Genomic DNA, 18849 nt, shown 5'->3' with positions numbered 1-18849 from the left:
TTTTCATATACATATACTTTGTAGAATGGTTAAATCGAGGTAATCAGCATATACATTACCTTACATACTTATTTTTTGTGATGAGAACATTTAAAATCTCAGCAACTTTCAAGTACACAATAGATTATTATGAACTATAGTCACAATAATGTACAATAGATCTTTTGAACACATTCTTCTCTCTACCTGAAATGTTGTACATTTGACCAATATCTCCTCAACCCCACAGCTTCAGCCTCTGATAACCACCATTCTACTCTCTGCTTCCATGAGTTTGACGCTTTTTTAGATTCCTTACATGAGTGAGATGGTGTGGCATTTGTCTTTTTGTGCCTGGCTTATTTCACTTAACATAATAATCTGCCAGGTTTATTCATGTTGTTGCAGATGATAGGATTTCCCTCTTTTTTAGGGGTGAATAGTATTCCATTGTGTATATATGCCACATTATTTAAATCCGTTCATCTGTTGATGGACACTCCGGTTGGTTCCATGTTATTCTACCTTTGACACCAAGTCTGCCTATCTATTGAGCGCTACTCTTTCTTTAATCTTCTGGCTTGTTTTCTTTCCTGTGGCTTAGTGACTGGCCACTCTAGCTTTGCCTCAGGATCCTCTTCTGTGCCTGACACGTCTGAGCAGCTCTGGTCAGATCTCCTTAAAACCTCAGGCTCTTCATCCTTGATTCCCGCAGAGGATATTCTCTACTTTGAAGTAAAGAAAATTTGTTTTTTCTTGATTGGTAACATGTTCTTTTCAGAGATCAGGAAGAATCTTTGTGTTCAGGACCCTTGGCAATATCTGCGGTAAGGATGATTTTCCAGTAGCAGTCAGCAGAGAGCAGGCTCCTAATCTGGTAGAATAAAATACAATAAAGCAACCAGAGTACTGGTCATGACATTTAGTAACTTGGTAACACCAAAGTAGCTGAGGGAAGCTTTTAATGAAGATTATGGAGGCTTATCTGAAACATGAAAAAATTAAAGAAGTCTTACTTTTTCGCTCTTAAGTAACAGGAAGACATTTCTTCGTATGTGGGCACTTTATTTCTCTGGGATCTTTTTGAGAAAATAATTTGTCAGTTGATTACTTTGGGGGCAACTAAGTTTTTTTAGAGATTCTGTGAAGTCCTTGGAGAAATTCAAGATTCAAAACTTAATTCTTGATCTCTAGCCATTCATAAATGTAACAGGCAAGTCTATGTAATGCGATGTAAGGTCAAATATAACATGTTCAAAGTACCAATGAAGTACAGAGGCAGAATTGCTGAGAGGATCTTATGTTTCTTTAAGAAATATGTCAACTGGTCCCCAAAGGGCTTAATTTTTAAAAATTCCAAATGAAAATAAAAATCTTGTTGGTGGGAACATCATGAACAAAAGCTTGGAGGCATGAAAAGTACATGATACAATGGAGGACAATAAGTACAGAATTATTGCTAGAATTAATGATAGAGGAGATTGTAATGGGAAGAAAGTCTAAAAATAATTCCAGACCAGAACATACAGTGCCCTGAATCCCAGGCTAAGAAGATTTCGCTTCTTTCTGTATTCCGTGAAAAGCCTTTGAAGGATTTTAAGTGGAGGTATTTTTAGAACTATGCCTTAGAATGAGTTATCTTACTGCTATAGTCAGATGGTAAGATTGAAGGCCAAAAAACCAATTACTAAAATAATACCAATGGCAGATGTGAAAGACTTGAAATAGTACATTACAGAAAGAAAGAGACTACACTTTGGCCACTTAAACGTCTAGAGTTTGAAAAGGTGGGCACTGAGATTCTCTGTGTAGTTGTCAACTCCATTCTTGTCATTGCTCACAAGGAAGATCCAAAGTAAATGTTTTTATTTTAAAAACAGCTTTATGGAAACATACATAAAGAAATAGTTGCGTGCTTAAGAACACCAGACCTGGCCCTCCTAAAGAGGGAAAACCTTGGCAAAGCAAAGGACTGGGGTTTACATTTTCAAAAGCTGTTTTATCCTTTAAATGGTACCTACGATACAGTCAAAGAAGGCTGGTTGTCAATTTTACTGCTTCTGTAATGATAAATGTCACCCTTTTCTTCTTTGCAGGAGAGGGGATTTCCCAAGTTTATCCTAGGAAGCTAATTTTGAATGAACGATGAAATATGAAATATGAAATACGATCATGGCAAATTTAGGCTACAGAAATTAAAAACCTAAAACTGAAGAATATAAGGACTTGAGGGACAATTAGAAATTGCCTACTCTGGAGTTTTCTATCTTTTTATCAGCACAGACTCCTTTCATTTATTTTTTCACTTAATAGAGAGCTTCACAAAGGTCATGACCAGGGTGACCATGTTTGGTTACCAACATTGTTCACCATTTATATCCCAGCAAGTCCTATAGAGTTCAATAAATAAATTAACTTATAAAGTACAAGTTAAATGATTAGTAGCCAGTTAGCACTATTCATCACCTTTATAAACCAATATGATCTAAATGCATTGATAAATGTTAAACAAAAGCAGACACTCAATAGTTTGATTACTTTCATGGCTTATGTTTTCCATTAAGCTTTTAGAGATAATTAAAAACAATTTAATAATTTTTGTTATTATCTTGTATTCCTAAAGCCATAAGGATCCCGGTGACTTTGGGTTAGGAACAGTAGTTCTAATCTTATTTCAGATGAAAATGAGGCACAGAGATTGGAAGTGACTTCCAAGGACATATAAACATCATCAACATCCTGTAATTTAATCTTAAGCAGCTTTTGGGGGCGAGGAAAAAAAGACCAATCTTAAGATTTGCTTCAGTAGTTTCTTGTGTCCCTAGTCTTTGAGGCCTATTACATGCTGTTCTGACTTCTGACTTTTAGGTAGAAGGCCAATGGCTGCACCTTTAACTCTGTTCTTTTCTGTAGGGTTTTTACCCCTAAAAGTGTTTAATTATACCGAAAAAGAAGCTGTCTTTGATCACACAACTTGCTTAGCTACTTTCTCCAGGTTGCTTTAACACTGCCATCTGGATACATTACTCTTTTCTTTAGATCACTTTTAAATAACTAAGACAAGAAAAATATTTTTAAAATAATAAAAAAATCAGAAAGACCAAAAAAAAAAAAAAAAAAGAAAGAAAGAAAAAAAGAAATCTACACAAAGTCCAGAAACAATGGAAAGAAGCAAGATAGGGTTGATTTTCCTGGAGAGAAAATATAGTCACCTGGTAATTTTGTCTTAGTTCTGGAAAAAGAGCCCTGGTTGTATCACACCCACTCCTGTGCCATTCCTCTAATTTCTTTCCTACTCCTTTACGGTCTGCCTGCCCTCTCTTTCTTCCTGCTATCTGGGTAGGAACTGAGGCATGTCAGGTACCATGTTTCTACCGAAGATTTCTTGTCAGTGCAAGGATAGAATACAATCAGATTGTTTGATTCTTCCCCATGAATTTGGTTCCAGAAATGTTATATATGAATAACTAGAAAAAGATGAGTAATGACTAGGCATTATGTCGATGTGCAGACTGTATGTGACCTGAGTAGACATAGGATGCATTATTGAGATCAGCAATATTTTCAGAGACTCAGTGTTGTGTGCTTGTACACAGGATTAGAAATAGATTCAAAGACCCCTGTCTAGTCCTATTGTGTATGATCAAATCTCTTTTACAACTTCCCTGTCAAATATTTATCCAATGTACTTCTCAACACCTTTCATGACAATCACAAATATTGCCCTGCTCTGACTTTTGGAAAGAGCTTTCTTATAATAAACAGAAACTGGTCTCCCTATGGACTGCCCAATTTGTTCTATTCCTACTCCTTCTTATCACATAGAATAAGTTAAATTCCTTTTTCCCCTGATGGCTCTTTCTGATATTTCAGAGATGTGATCACAGCTCCTTTGAATTTTCTTATGTCCAGGAGAAATTCCCACGGTTCATTAAATTATTTTTCATAAGACTTAACCTCTACATACATTTCATGTGTTAATGTTCCTATTTCTAATTTCACCCAGAATTATACACAATTCTTTTTTGAAAATATTTTGAAAAATAATACAAGTAATATATTTTTATTGGAGAAAAATTAGAAAACCACAGATGGCAAAAAATATATATTTTTAAATGATCTATGAAGCATTTCTATGCAAAAAGAGAGGCTTTTGATATTTTGGCATATAACTTTCCAAATTTATTCACATTCATATATACACTGCTAAATTTTAGCAAGATACTTAAGTGAGGCTAAGCTTAAAAAGCAATTCCATGTATGTCTATTTCTAAGAATGGGCACTGAAAATCACCTTGGAGTAAATTTTCTTTTTCTAGGAAATATCACTTAACTGAGTCCTCATAATTATGCCAACTTAAGGTTTGCTCTCACCCATTGCTCTAAAGCAGAGGCCAGCAAATTTTTACTGTAAAGCCAGGAAGTAAAGGCTTAAGTCTTTGGGGACCACATGAGGTCTTTGCTGCTGCTGCTGCTCCTCCTTCTTTTCCTTTTTCTTCTCCTTGTTCAAACTTACACACTTTTTAAAAATGGTAATACCATTCTTAGCTTACAGGCTGTACAGAAGCAGGGCACTGACCAGAATTTACCAGAGGCTCAAGTCTGTTTGCCCCTATTCTAGAGGAATGATTTAATACAGTTTCTCAATTACTAACTGAGGCAGCCCCCATAAAACTCCTTGATATATAGAGTTCATCTCTGGGGATGTCTTAGGTAAATTTGCGTAGTAATCAATGAGCCCCCTGGGAAGAAAGAAATAGAAACATCAAATACCAGTTTTTTGAGGGGTAATTTTATTAGACTCTCTCTGATGGGTTGAGACGTTCCCAGCTGAGGTGTGACAACTGGAAAGCGTGCCGAAGGCTGCCAAGTAGAACTAGCTATGAGACTAATAGACATCTGGATTATTGGCCTGGACTCTTAAATGGCTGGAGAAGAAAACTGACTTTTACATAGCTCATGACTAACTAAGCCGGTTTACTAAAAAGATTATGCCTTGGAATTAATGACTAAGGGTGTGAATATATTCTTGGAGAGTTGTAATCCTCAAAGGAGCTTTCTGTTTTAGTCATAGATTATGATGTAGTAACAATTACCTCAAACCTCTGTGGCTTAACAGGATAAAGGCTTATGTATCATTTCCAACCTGATGGACAGCTTTCCTAGAGAGCTTCCCTGTGCAACTCTCCTCCAATTTATCACTCAGGGATCCAGGCTCCTTCCATCTTGTGATATCATCATCTTTAATGTATAACCTCCACATCTGCCATGGAAAGGAAAGAAATAACACAGGCAATCAGTCAGGGTATTATAGTCAGTCCTCAAATTGACATTCATTGCTTCCTCTCATTTGCATTGGTCAGAATCTGTTTATAGAGTCTCAAACTAACTCCAAATGAAGCTAGGAAATATAGATGTAATATGTACCCAGGAAGAAAAACAAATATTGTTTAATGTCTGCTCAGTCCTGGTCATACTCCCTTCACTTACATGTAGGTATTGAGTGGGGTTGGGAGCAGCACATGTAGCTTCTGGAAAGATCTGGAACAGCAAGAGTGTAACCACAGTAGTGACAAGCATGTACCATAATTTTAAATGTCAGTTTTTATTAGTGACTTAATTAGAAATGATGGAAGTGATGGCATACTAAAACTAGCCAAGATATCATTCTAGCTCTTAGGTTTCTCTTTGCCTCATGTTTGGAACCCAGATGTAACTGGGCCCTTTGATCCAAGTAAGTTCTCAGGGTTTTCAGAAACTAGAAAGTAGAAAGCAAAAGGAACGAGACATCCTGCCAAGTTAGACAAATGAGGGCTTGAGCAATTTATTTTAATAGTATATTTTATGAACTTACTTATGCTCCAAGCTGGTGAAGTGAGCCATATCAATTAGAAGTGTGTATGTGGGGGTAGGTGTGTATAAGAGTGCAGGTGTGTTTATAAACATACTGGAATTATCTATGCTGATCTCAAGGTGTGAAGATCAATTTTCCTAATGTGGTCTGATTAATGTAATTAGTATTTGTGTGTGTGTGTGGGGTGTGTGTGTGTGTGTGTGTGTGTATGTGTGTGTTTATGTACCTATATGTACATATATACATCTATCTATATTAACATTTTCATATATAAATTTTATATGGTACCTAATGGTATCTAAAATCTTGAATCTTCTTCTCACATGTACTTTATATATTTGCTATTTTGTGCTTGCACAACTGGCTTTTGGTGGGTAATATTTACTATCTTATAGTGCCAAGCATGTATTCTCCCTCTTACTGGTAACAATAGTAACTTAAATTTTATTTGGAAAATTACACCTTGAAATGAATCAGGGTATAGGGAAATTTAAATTTTTCCTCTGAAGATTTGATAATTTTAGTTTATAAAACAAATTGATAATAGAGTAACAGGAAAAAAGGCATACATATTTTATTATGTGCGCACGTGTGCACCAGAGTCACATAAAATATAAAAACTCAAAGAAAAGCAAAATGGGTGATACTTTTATACCATCTTGAATGTACAAGAGCAATAGGAACTTGGATCATGGCAAAACAGGTTATGGGAGGGAGAGGAGGCTTGGCTAGCAAAGGTGGTCTTGCTCTATAGATGGAACCTCACAGGTAGCAGCCCTCAGAGAGAATAGATGGTAACTGTGTCTTTCAGACCTTTAAAGGTATCAGACTCTCTCATTATCTAGATTATTAGACTGGACTTGTTTATGTCTCTTTTGAGGTAGGTTCTCCAAGTTCTCGTACTTTATGGAAATGGTCAGCTTTCCAATAAATTATTATTATTTTTATTAAGAACAACCAGGGTTATATTCTGTAGCCTGTAATCCAAGAATACCTAAATGACACACACTTGAACCTCAATGTGTATAAAGAAACTTTTTCTTTTGTTATAATATATGTATCTATAATATATATATTTGTTTGTTACCTATTGCACTACACTATCTAGACATTTTTATATGGCTTCTCTCAAATAGCAAATTCCCTAACTGATTCTCTTTCTTTGGATGTACAGACATAGTGGATATGCATAATATTGTCATCAAATAATATTGTCATCAAATAAAACGCACAGTAAAATCATTGCACTTTCTGGGTTCATAGTGTTTCTCTTTTTGGGATCTATGATCTGGTGTAAAAATGGGATCCTTAACTTTTGGGGATTTGTTTTGCCTTCCACTTGTGCCTGCTAATTAAGTAGTAGAAACTGCATGCTTTAAAGAGAACCTTAAAAACTGGTAAATGAAAAACCTTACAACTACTGGATCTTCTATCTGTCTGTGTATTTATATATGTTGTGTGTGTGATGTTTATATATAAAAGTTCTCCAAATTAATGGGCTTAAAAATAATAAGTGCTTGGCCAGGCGCGGTGGCTCAAGCCTGTAATCCCAGCACTTTGGGAGGCCGAGATGGGCAGATCACGAGGTCAGGAGATCAAGACCATCCTGGCTAATACGGTGAAACCCCATCTCTACTAAAAAATACAAAAAAAAAAACTAACCGGGCGAGGTGGCAGGCGCCTGTAGTCCCAGCTACTCAGGAGGCTGAGGCAGGAAAATGGCATAAACCTGGGAGGCGGAGCTTGCAGTGAGCTGAGATCCGGCCACTGCACTCCAGCCTGGGCGACAGAGCAAGACTCCGTCTCAGGAAAAAAAAAAAAAAAATGTAGTAAGTGCTTAAATCAAATATTTTGTGAGAAAAGTAAAAAAGGTAATGCCTTTTAGTTCATATGACTTAAGTAATCTTTGAGAAACTAAAACAGTTTTACATGCAAGACGTATAAGGATAGTGAAATGTGTTTTTGGTAAAAGAGTCTAAGAAGGCATGGAAATGTGAATAATTTTTTTTTTGGCCTGGTTTAGAGGGTTAAAGGATTGTTTTAAGTTAGATAGGGAAAAGTTGAAGGTTTGAACAAGTTGTGGAAGGTTTGTAAAAAATTAATCTTGTAAAAGAAATTATGTGTGTTAATATATTGGCTAACATTAAAGAAGTATTATTCAGTTTTTCCATAAATTGAGCATTGGAATAAAAGCACAACACATTTTTCTTAGAGCACTAACCTACTCTTTAACCAAAAAAAAAAAAAAAATTATAAAGGATGATAAAAGGTTTATGAGAATCCTATATTAAGATCAAACTGATTAAAATCGAAAAGATTTGTCTATAAGATTCTTAATAAAAGAATATAAGATTATTTTATTAAGAATTGGGGTTGACATTAAGAGTACACTAAAGCAAAGGGTGAAGTTTGACTTAGATGGTATAAAAATCATCAGGAAGCATTGTCACGTATGAAATGATGTTTGGCTTTCTTTGGGCTGTATTTGTATAAATATGTTATTGGTATGTTTTTCAAATTAATGGAAAACTCCTATAATTTTGATGTAATTTAGTGTATGTTATTAATAGTTATAATTGTTAGGTAAAATTATTGTATGCCACAAAAGTAATCAAATTTCCTTGTCAATTGTGTTTTTGACTGTAGCTGTCCTAAGACATTTTGTCATTCACAGACAATTGTCTTATTTTAATTCTCTTTAAAATGTGGTTTTTAATCATCTATAGGACTTTGACAGGTGCTCTTGAATGCAAGTTCCTGATAACTTTTGTGATTGTGATATTAGAATAGAAGAAAAACTTTCAGCACTCTCATGAGAAGCTGAAATGTTCATGAATATGAAGCAGAACAGGAGTTAACTGCATGGACTGAACTAGTAGAAGACTGAAGTAATCTTTTTGATGCTTTGCTGAAAATGGTGCTGATCTTTTGTTTTTTGGAGTCAAGGAAACTTTTCTTTTGAGATATAGGCAGCTTTTAACAATTGAGTAAAGCATACTCCTGTGAAAGAAATTTGGAGCGTATTTGTTTTTCTCTACCTAATTTCTGCAGAATTTGGAAACTATTTGCTAGTATTATTAACTCATGCCAATATAATTATTTGCGTAAGTGCAAGAGGAATCTGTTTTCATTTGTATTAGGACACAACTGGAGAAACTGGTTATTTTACCAAGACTTTGATTAGAACAATGTGCTTTCCTGTAAGGAATCAAATTTGAGTTAAAGAGCCAATAAAAGCCTTTTGGGAAAACTGGCCTCATACGTTGTCTACACAGTCCCTGTGCAGGGTTCCTAACCTGTGTAAGTAAAAAAAATGTCACTTTCTGACAGGCCCAGGAGCCCCAAGTTATCTTATGACTTCAACAGGAAAGAAATTTACCCAACTCATTGGTATTAGAGGGTGAAAACACATGGCTGGGCTCAGCTTTAAAAAACGTATATATTATCTGAGATTCCTTCTCTGGAACAGAGTTCCATCAAAGCCAATTTAAAAAGCCTATGTGAAAAATAATTATTCTTGCTGCACATTATATAAATAATCAGGACAAATATAATAAAGCAAATCATTCTTACCATGATTTGTCTTTAGTAAAAATGGAAGACTGGAAAGAGAAAAAAATATGTTTCAAGAACTGTGGTACACCTGTTATTAGATTCTAGTTTCATCAGTTGTTTTTGAGGTTTTTTTCCTGCAATTTAGAGTGACCCTGCTTATTCTGGTGAATCAACCAGTGATCTCTGCTCAGAAGATACAAGAGGGATGGGTAATGTGATAATTGGTATCAAAATTATAATTCTGGGAACATATTGGAATTGGCTAGCAACCCCATGTTCCAACAACTGCCCAGTTCATGGAAACCCTTCTTATTTAGTTTACTTGGAATACTTTTACTGATTTTGCTTTACTGTTGTTGAATATATTGCTCTTGTACTCTTTGTGTGGGAATGCAGTATAAGCTTACTGAATGTTTTCTTAAATTAACACATCCTCAGGAACCGTTTATATGGTTGACCCTGTGAAATATGGAGGCCAAGCAGTGCTGCTTCTGTGCTCTTATATAATTATGTAGTAGTGAATGCAGAAAACGTACACCCACTCTCTCTTCTGGGTGGCACACAGTTTGGACATAGCGAGGATGACAGGTGGAACAGCGTTTCTTTAGTGCCTTGATGTTGGTAATTTTCCTTTTTTCCCCCAAGTCGGAGTCTTGCTCTGTTGCCCAGGTTGGAGTGCAGCAGTGCAATCTCAGCTCACTGCAACCTCTGCCTCCCAGGTTCAAGTAATTCTCCTACCTCAGCCTCCCGAGTAGCTGGGATTACAGGCACATGTACCACGCCCAACTAATTTTTGTATTTTTAGTGGAGATGGGGTTTCACCATGTAGGCCAGGCTGATCTTGAACTCCTGAAATCATGAGCCACCATGCCCAGCTGATGTTGATAATTCTAGGAGTACTAGGAGATCAGATAGATAGCAGGGATTTTTGTGGAAATGCTCAGAGGTAGAAAAGTCAGCGAGATTCTTTGACAGACCTACATGGACAAGGAAATTGATAAGAAAATATATTAGAAGAGAGAAAGAAGTAGAAGAAATTATTTACTAACTATAAATGGTATACTTAAGTATACACATGAGAAGTCGCCTAGGTGATCCCTGAAATAACTGAGAGACAATTTGAGGAAATCTGGAAGTCCCATAAGAGCAAGTCAAAGCAAGCATCATTAAATTAATTTTACTGTTAGGGCATTACAATGTCCTTACTGCATTTCAAGTATTGTATTATGCTCTAATTCCACCTTCTAAAGATAAGACTAGTCCTAAAATCTAGGGTTGGGTACAAATATAGTTGGAAGTTAAGCAGTTCTAGATGTGATGAGAGAAAAACAATAGAGCAGGGCTGTCCAGTGGAACTTTCTGCAGTGATGGAAATGTTTCATACCTGCACAAGCTAACATGAGAGCCACTAGGTGCATGTGGCTCAAGAGCACTTGTAATGTGATTGGCACAGCTGAGGTACTACATTTTTTGTTTTATCTCATTTGTTTAAGTTGGACACAGTTTCACTATCACATTGAAAGTGCTCTTTTGCCACATGTGGCTACTGGCTACAGGATTCAACAGTGCAGCTGTAGAGACTTGGAGGCAAATAAGCCTGATAGTGCCTAAAGACAGCACCACTGTCACCACCTCCACCATTGTCAATATAGGCGTCATCATGGTCATGATCATCACCATCATCATCATCATTATCATCATCACTGCCGCATTAGCTCTTACAAATATCCTCTCACTGGAATGCTGCAGTAATTAATTTCTTTAATCATCTGCCTGCTTTCATTCATGTTCCCTTCCAATGTACTACAACCAGAATGACCTTGATAAAAGTAAATGCAGTTATACTACTGTTCTGCTTAAAATCTTGGAATGGCCCTGCATTAATTCAGCATGAAGTACAACCTCCTTAGCAAGGCTCATATGCTCCCTTTCCTACTCTTTATCCAGTTTCACAGGATTTTGATCCTTGCCTATTTCCCTGGCCTTATCTCTAGCTATTTTTTCATGTATTCTATATTTCAGGGATACAAAATTTATTTATTTACTTAACTATACCATGCATTGTTTTGTTTTTGTTTTTAGTCACCAGGCTTGTGTATCCTTTATTCCCTCTTTCTGTAAGATTTTCCTCCCTTTTCTTTTTTGGGCACATCTTAGCCTTCTGCAGGTCTCAACTTAAAAGGCACATCTTTCATGAAGCTTTACCTGAATCCCTTGGGTGATGGAGGTGAGGTATTATAGCTATGCTCTCCTAAAGTACCTGGATTAAGCTTATTATAAAACATACCAGCCTTTATTGAAACTACTTACTTAATGTCAATTGTTCTCATTATACTGTGAGCTTCATGAGAATTTTTTACAATTGGAAATTTTCATGGAAATTTTTTACAATTGACAAGTGGGTGGGGAAGAAAGCTTAGGACAAGAGGCCCTCCCATTTTCATTCTCTAAGTCGTTGCCTACCTTGTAAATGGTCACCTGGTCTGCTTATACATATAAATTTGGCCTTAGGTTTTTTTGTTCCTGAACACATGTTGAAAATGGGGATTAAGTACACTTTAAGGACACTTAGAACTAGAAACACCAATTAAATTGGAAGAGGGTGATAGTTCAGCATAATGAAGCAGTGTTGAGGCATTTCAAATGAAAGAATTAGAAACAATACACATTCAGAAAATGTTGATAGTCAGAGGAGGAATGTATCTGTTCCTGGCCAGACTTTATATGTGAAATTTTTCATGTAGTAGCTTATTGAATATTCATAACTGCTAATATCTTTTTCCATTTTACAGCCAAAAAAACTGATGCTCACAGATGTTGAACACTAAGATGACATAGTGAGGAAAGAATTCACAATCCCATGTATATACCAATGCTCACATCATTAAACTACGCTTTCTTTCAACAGGAAAAAATATCAACTCAAGGGTTTGGAGGAGGAATGGCCAGTAGAGTAATAAGTCTAGAGAGTGTTCTCTGACCTGGATGAAAGGGAAAAATTGGGAACAGAAGAAAACAAAATGGCTCATGTGAGGACATGACACTTAGTGACAGAAATGACAGAAATGAAAAAAGTAGTTTGATTCTTTCATGTGAAGACCTTCCTTTTGCATAGAAGGGACAAATGGCCACTCACTAATGGGATCTTAAGGTATACAAAGCCCCTCTCTTTAAAGCACACACCCCAATTTACCTGCCTCATTGCCTGGGATTCACTCTATCAGAGTCACTCTTGTGGCAAGAAACAGTCCTATTAAAATATAGGACCCATATTATATATACTCAGTCTGTAATGGTAACATGACAATATTTGTCTAATACTGCCCTAAGTAAAGACCTGTTGTTTTTGCCTGCCACAATTCTCTCCCCACTTTTGGTAATAGTATATCAAATTTTCATGGGGAAACCATTCCTTTTTCATTTTCAGCCTACATAATTATAGCAGGACTGTCTTATCTTTTGCTTCTAGGTGTGTGATTACTAATTGGTAATCTTTAGAGAACATAGTCCTCTGAGTGGTGAAGAAATGGGCATATCAGTGAGAATTCTGTCCAGGACTTTGCTACAATAGGTGGGAAAGCATTGTTCTCCTTCCACCAGTTTCTAAGCATGTGTGTGTTGTGAGCTTGAACCTGTCTGTGGTTAGTTCTGTTACTATATCTTGGGTGCTATGTTAATCAGGGTTCTCTAGAGGAACAGAATTGATAGGATAGACATGTATATGAAGGAAAGCTTATCAATGCATATTGACTCACAAGATCACAAGGTGAAGCCCCACAATAGGCCATCTGCAAGCTGAGGAGCAAGGGAGCCAGTCCAAGTCCCAAGACCTCAAAAGTAGGGAAGCCGACAGTGCAGCCTTCAGCCTGTGGCCAAAGGCCTGGGAGCCCCTGGCAGATCACTGGTGTAAGTCCAAGAGTCCAAAAGCTGAAGAACTTGGAGTCTGATGTTTGAGGGCAGGAAGCATCCAGCACAGGAGAAAGATCATGGCCGGAAGACTCAGCAAGTCTAATCCTTTCAACTTCTGCCTGCTTTATTCTAGCCATGCTGGCAGCTGATTAGATGGTGCCCACCCAGATTGAAGGTGGGTCTGCCTCTCCCAGTCCACTTACTCAAATGTTAGTCTCCTTTGGCAACACCCTCACAAACACACCCAGGTTCAATACTTTGCATCCTTCAATTCAGTCAAGTTGACACAATATTAACCATCACGAGTATGAACCTAAGAAGTGGGGCAATACCAAGAAGAGCAAAGTTGAGAAGTGAAGAGAAACAGACAACTAATGATAATAAATGTGAATATTTCTTCAGATGTGTGATCTGATGTCTACCTACTTCACTAGGATTTTTGTCCCTATACAGTTTTAATTAAGTTTGATCACTAGTAAACAATAGTCCTAACTAATTCAGCAGCTGTTAATATAAATTAAGCCTGAGGCATCACTGATTATTAAGCTTGGAAACTTAATCAAACTCAGGTTTGCATTGTCTTTTATGAGTACTTTTCTAGATCAAAGTTGCACATTTTCTCCTCCGCAAATTTTACTAGACCAAGCACAATGCAACTCTTACATGTTGGCTGTTAATCTGTCATTGACATATCTGAGTAGCTATTCAGATGCATGCCTGATCAGATTCATGCCTGATGAGATTGAGACATAAGATGGTGCATTTTGCATGAAGAGTGCAGAGACTGGGAAAAAGTAACAGCCAGTGTAAAACAGGTACCAAAACGTGACTGCAAGCCCATAAGTAAAAAATTCTATTATTAGAAAAAAATATTTCTAGAGAACCTAAAACTAAAAGAACTTTCCCACATGTTTGACTTTGTTTCATCCTCACAATTCACAAAGTAGTTATTTTACCCAGCTTGCTAAAATTTGTAGAGATGAGGAAGCTGAGGCAAAGAAAAGAGCAACCTGCCTATCAATACAATGGCAAAGAATACAGCATAGGTATGAACCCAGAGAGTCTAGAGCCATAGACCTGTTCCACTAACCACTGCTTTAGTGGTCCTCAAAGTGCTGTCTCCTGAGTGCTCTGGAGATCTTTCCATGAGATCCATCAGGCCAACATTATTTTCCTATAACACTAAGGCATGATTTGCCTTTTTCATAGCAGCATTTATGCTCATGAGGCAAAATATTTGTGGATAAACTGCTGGTGCCATTGCAAAGATGAATGCAGTGGCATCGAACTGTACTGGTAGTCATTGTGCTCTTCACATACTCAGAAAACAATAAAACTCTTAATGCCAAGGATATTAATGTTATACTTGATAAAGCAGTAAAATTATTCATCACATTAACATTTCAATACTTGCATATATGTCTTTTCAGTATTCTGTGTATGATGAAATGAAAAGTACACATAAGCCTTTTATTTTGCTGGTAAATTATGATAGTTGTCTAAAGGAAAAGCACTGGTGTGTTTATTTGAATTGAGAGATGAACTAGCCACTAGTTTTTTTGTTTGTTTGTTTTGTTTTTTTGAGAAAAGATCTCACTCTGTCACCTAAGGTGGAGTGCAATGGCGTGATGTCAGCTCACTGCAACCTCCGCCTCCTGGATTCAAACAATTCTCGTGCCTCAGCTTCCCAAGCAGCTGAGATTAGAGGTGCACACCACCGCGCCCAGCTAATTTTTGTATGTTTTGGTAGAGATGGAGTTTCACCATGTTGGCCTAATCTTAAGTGATCCACCTACCTCAGCCTCCCACAGTACTAGGATTACAGGCGTGAGCCACCATGCCCAGCATTTTTTTTTTTTTAATACAGCATCATTTTTATTACAAAGAATGAGAGACAAATTAAGGTCACTCACACTTGCATATTTTGTAGATAATTTCTCAAAAATGAATGAAGTGAGCCTGTCACTACAAAGTCAAACAGATATCAATATTTATTGCCGTTCATAAAATTTGAGCTTTTAAGCAAAATCTAGAATTTTTGAAAACTTATATTTAGCACTGTGCACTTCATAGCTTCCTAATAAAGACTCTTCTCAGCCAGGCATGGTGGATCATGCCTATAATCCCAGCAGTTGTGGGAGGCTGAGGTGGGTGGATCACTTGAGGTCAGGTGTTTGAGACCAGCCTGGCCAACATGATGAAACCCTGTCTCTACTAAAAATACAAAAATTAGCCAGGTGTGGTGGCACACATCTATAGTCCCAGCTACTTGGCAGGCTGAGGCAATAGAATTGCTTGAACTCGGGAGGCGGAGGTTGCAGTGAACCAAGGTTATGCCACTGCACTCCAGTCTGGGCAACAGAGCAAGAATCTGTCTCAAAACAAAACAAAAAATAGACTCTTCTCATGGTATCAATGATTATATTAAAAATGGAAAAGTGTCAGCATTTGAAAGATATGCATAATTCAGTTAACCAATGTTTTTTAAATGATCAATCCATATTACAAAATTGCTCACAAGTAAATGATTCTTTCAAAGTGCTAAACCATGGGTTATAATGTAAGTGTGAGAAGTTCATAGTTATGGTTTCAGAGTCCATTTTGCAATTAACATTTAAGAAATTACTACTTGTCAAAATTTTCAGTACAGTATTAAAAGGAATATATGCAGTATTTTGACTTTTCTTAATGTTCAACAAAAAGTATCACAACAAATTGAATTCAGAAGCATATATAAGTGATTTAAAGAGATTTATAAAAAGTAAGATTTATAAAAAGTAAGACAATGGCACTCATCACACTATTTTTGTATGTTTTAAAAACAGTTATTTTATTTAAAAAGTTATTTTAACATGTAATAATTTATTAATATTTTAAAATTATTTGATGAACATATTTTTAAAATTTCTCATTTTTTATTATTGAATAGTAAATGTCAATAGAAAAAAATTACATAAATACAAGCTTTTTGGGCTCCTTAATAACTTTTAAGAGTATAAAGGGATGCGGAGACCAAAAATGTTTGAGAATCATGGCAATATTCTGCTTCTCAAACATAAAACAAATGTAGTTATGGTTCTTCCTTCAAGTAACTTGCCTTTTAGAGGAAAGGGGAAACTAAAAAATAAGTAAACAAAATAGGTATAGTTGGAGAAAAAAGGTTTGAAATAAATGACCCCAGGACTGTGATGATAATAATTAGAGGGAGAATAGGAAGTGGGCTACTTTTTCACTGGACTGTTCAGAGAAGGCCTCCTTAGGGAGGTGACAGTTAAGCTGAGATGAGAAGAATGAGAAGGTGTCAGCAATGCAGCAAGCTAAGGGAACAGTCACAGGGGATAGCAATGTAAAGAGGGTGAGGCAGTGTAAAAAGCTTGCACTAGATTCCAGAATTGTATCAACCCCAAGCCCATGTTGCACTCTCCTTCTCACAAACGACAACAGATTTCTCTTAGGCCAGTCATGCTCTGGCCCTTGGAATAATCCACCTGGAAAACAGAGTGGAGATTGTTTTGAATCTTCCTGAGTGATGGCTTTACATTCAGTTACTTGGCAGGTTAATCCAGAGTTTGCAAACAGCCTTCCGTTGCTCTAAGGAGTAGAACTCTCAAGAGCAATGCTTGTCAGCAGTGCCAGGAAACTGCTGTTGCAAGAGGTAGGAAAAAGAGTGGAATTTAATTTTACTGAGAGAGGATTTAAAGGGGACCTATAAATTGTGTAGCTAGTTTTCTATATCTTGGCCCCAGTCTGGAATTTTTCAAAGTAAATTATTTGAGCCAATTTCACTGTGGTTGCAAATATTACATCGTGCGCCGTGGTCTCCGAAGCATGTGCCTTTTGCTGAGCTAGCATTCTGTAAAACTGCTGTGAGCTACTGAAGACAGTGGTAGTTCTCACTGAAAGGGTTCTCTCATTCTCCACTCCCCAAGATGCTCATGAAGGGTCCAGAGGCAAAAAATGAAATGATATCTGTGTAGGAAATGAGGAAAACTATAAGCATTATTTCACAAAATTATGGAATTTCTTTTTATTTCCAAAAGTCAGATGGTAATACCTACATCACCTCCCATCTGGGGTGAGCCTTTACAAAGAAGTAGCTGGGCAGACTTTAAAGGAGTACATGAATCAGTATCACAGTGCAGACGTTCATGTGGAAGCACTAGTTCAGATGCAGAGGGAGAGCATGAAGGAGAAGCTACATGCTGGGTCTGCATGATACAAAACAGCTGGGTGACTAAGATAATTCAGCAACCCACGATTTGATTCATAAGTCACATCTCTGATTTATAGCCTTGCAGTCAAAAGAGCCTGTGTTCATGACTGGGTATTGTAGGGGGAACCATAGATACTTTCCCTGCGCATAGATGATGAGGCAGTTTATCTCAGGCTTCCCTTTCATTCTTCTCTATTGGGAAACCATTCTTTTTTCATTCTTCTCTACATTACCCTTTCCTTCACAAAAGGAAATTTACTCTCAGAGTTTTAGTTATTGCCCTGTGCCGCTGACTCAAATATTTATGTCCAATCCTGGCCTTCCTGGAAGTTAATACTCTTCATATTTGTCTGTTGGATATTTCGCCATATAGCCACATATCCAAAATCCAACCACACATTTAAAATCAGTTCCTTGACCCTACTCTCACTATTGATGTCATCTCCTGTCTTCTCATTTTTGCACCTGGCTGCTTTTCTTTTCCAGTTTTGGGAGTCAAAATTGGGAAGTTATTATTGGTTTGTATGCTTCATTGCTTACCTGAAACCCACCAGTACCACACGTAAGCCTTGAACCAGGAGTGCCTAGAGATTGTATGCTTAAACTGAAGCATGCTAAGAGTATACTGAAGTAGTAACCTCGATCCCATTGGGCTTGATTCTCTGTCCTAGGACAGTAAAGTTGTAAGAGAGTAAAACCAAGACGAGATTCCTTAGATGAAATCACCTTAATGGAAGCAACCTAAGGAGGAGAAAATTTATGAATTTCAATTTGCTGAACTTCCTGAAATAGTCCTGGGATTTGTTTTGTCTTTGGAATAGTTCTTCAACTCTTCTTCCAGTTCTGCGATGATTTCTGCAATTAATTTCTCCTTTCAAAGAGGTTGAGTAAGGAAGGGTGAGGGAGCTGAAATTAACCTGAGGGTTTTTCTTTTATTTTTGTTTTTTGTTTTTCTTATTTGCAACCAGAAGAACCAAACTAATATACAGGACAACTTAAAAACCTGAGTTACATAAAAATCCTATGAATTTATTAGATAAAACAGATAAGTGGCGCTGCTCTAATTAAAGTGCGTGTGAGGGACTTCTGTAAGCTCAGTGCTCTCTCTCCATCTCTTTCCTCCTCTCTCTTTCTCTCACACATACTCTCTCTCTCTTCCATACTCTCAAGTAACCTCCAAGGCATAAATCTTGGCACTCTGAAGTGTGCCATTGAAAAATAACTTTTCTGTATCCATTCACAAGTCATGTCAGCTGTTTTCTTTAAAATATCTTTCATTTTCCTTCCCAACCCATATGCTGTCCCCACCACTGCTAGAGTCTTAATTTGTATCATCTCA

At 36.9% G+C, this 18849-nt stretch overlaps 1 long non-coding RNA gene across 1 annotated transcript in view; it reads left to right on the top strand.

Annotated features, from left to right (window-relative positions):
• Nucleotides 1-18849, top strand: part of LOC106993303 (uncharacterized) — a 233053-nt gene that overhangs the window by 20613 nt on the left and 193591 nt on the right. The window lies entirely within an intron of this gene.

The sequence above is a fragment of the Macaca mulatta genome, chromosome 14, assembly GCF_049350105.2.
Source record: "Macaca mulatta isolate MMU2019108-1 chromosome 14, T2T-MMU8v2.0, whole genome shotgun sequence".
NCBI classification, from domain to species: Eukaryota; Metazoa; Chordata; class Mammalia; order Primates; family Cercopithecidae; genus Macaca; species Macaca mulatta.
The sequence above is the reverse complement of the archived record's forward strand: the minus strand, read 5'-3'. Positions and strand labels throughout refer to the sequence as shown.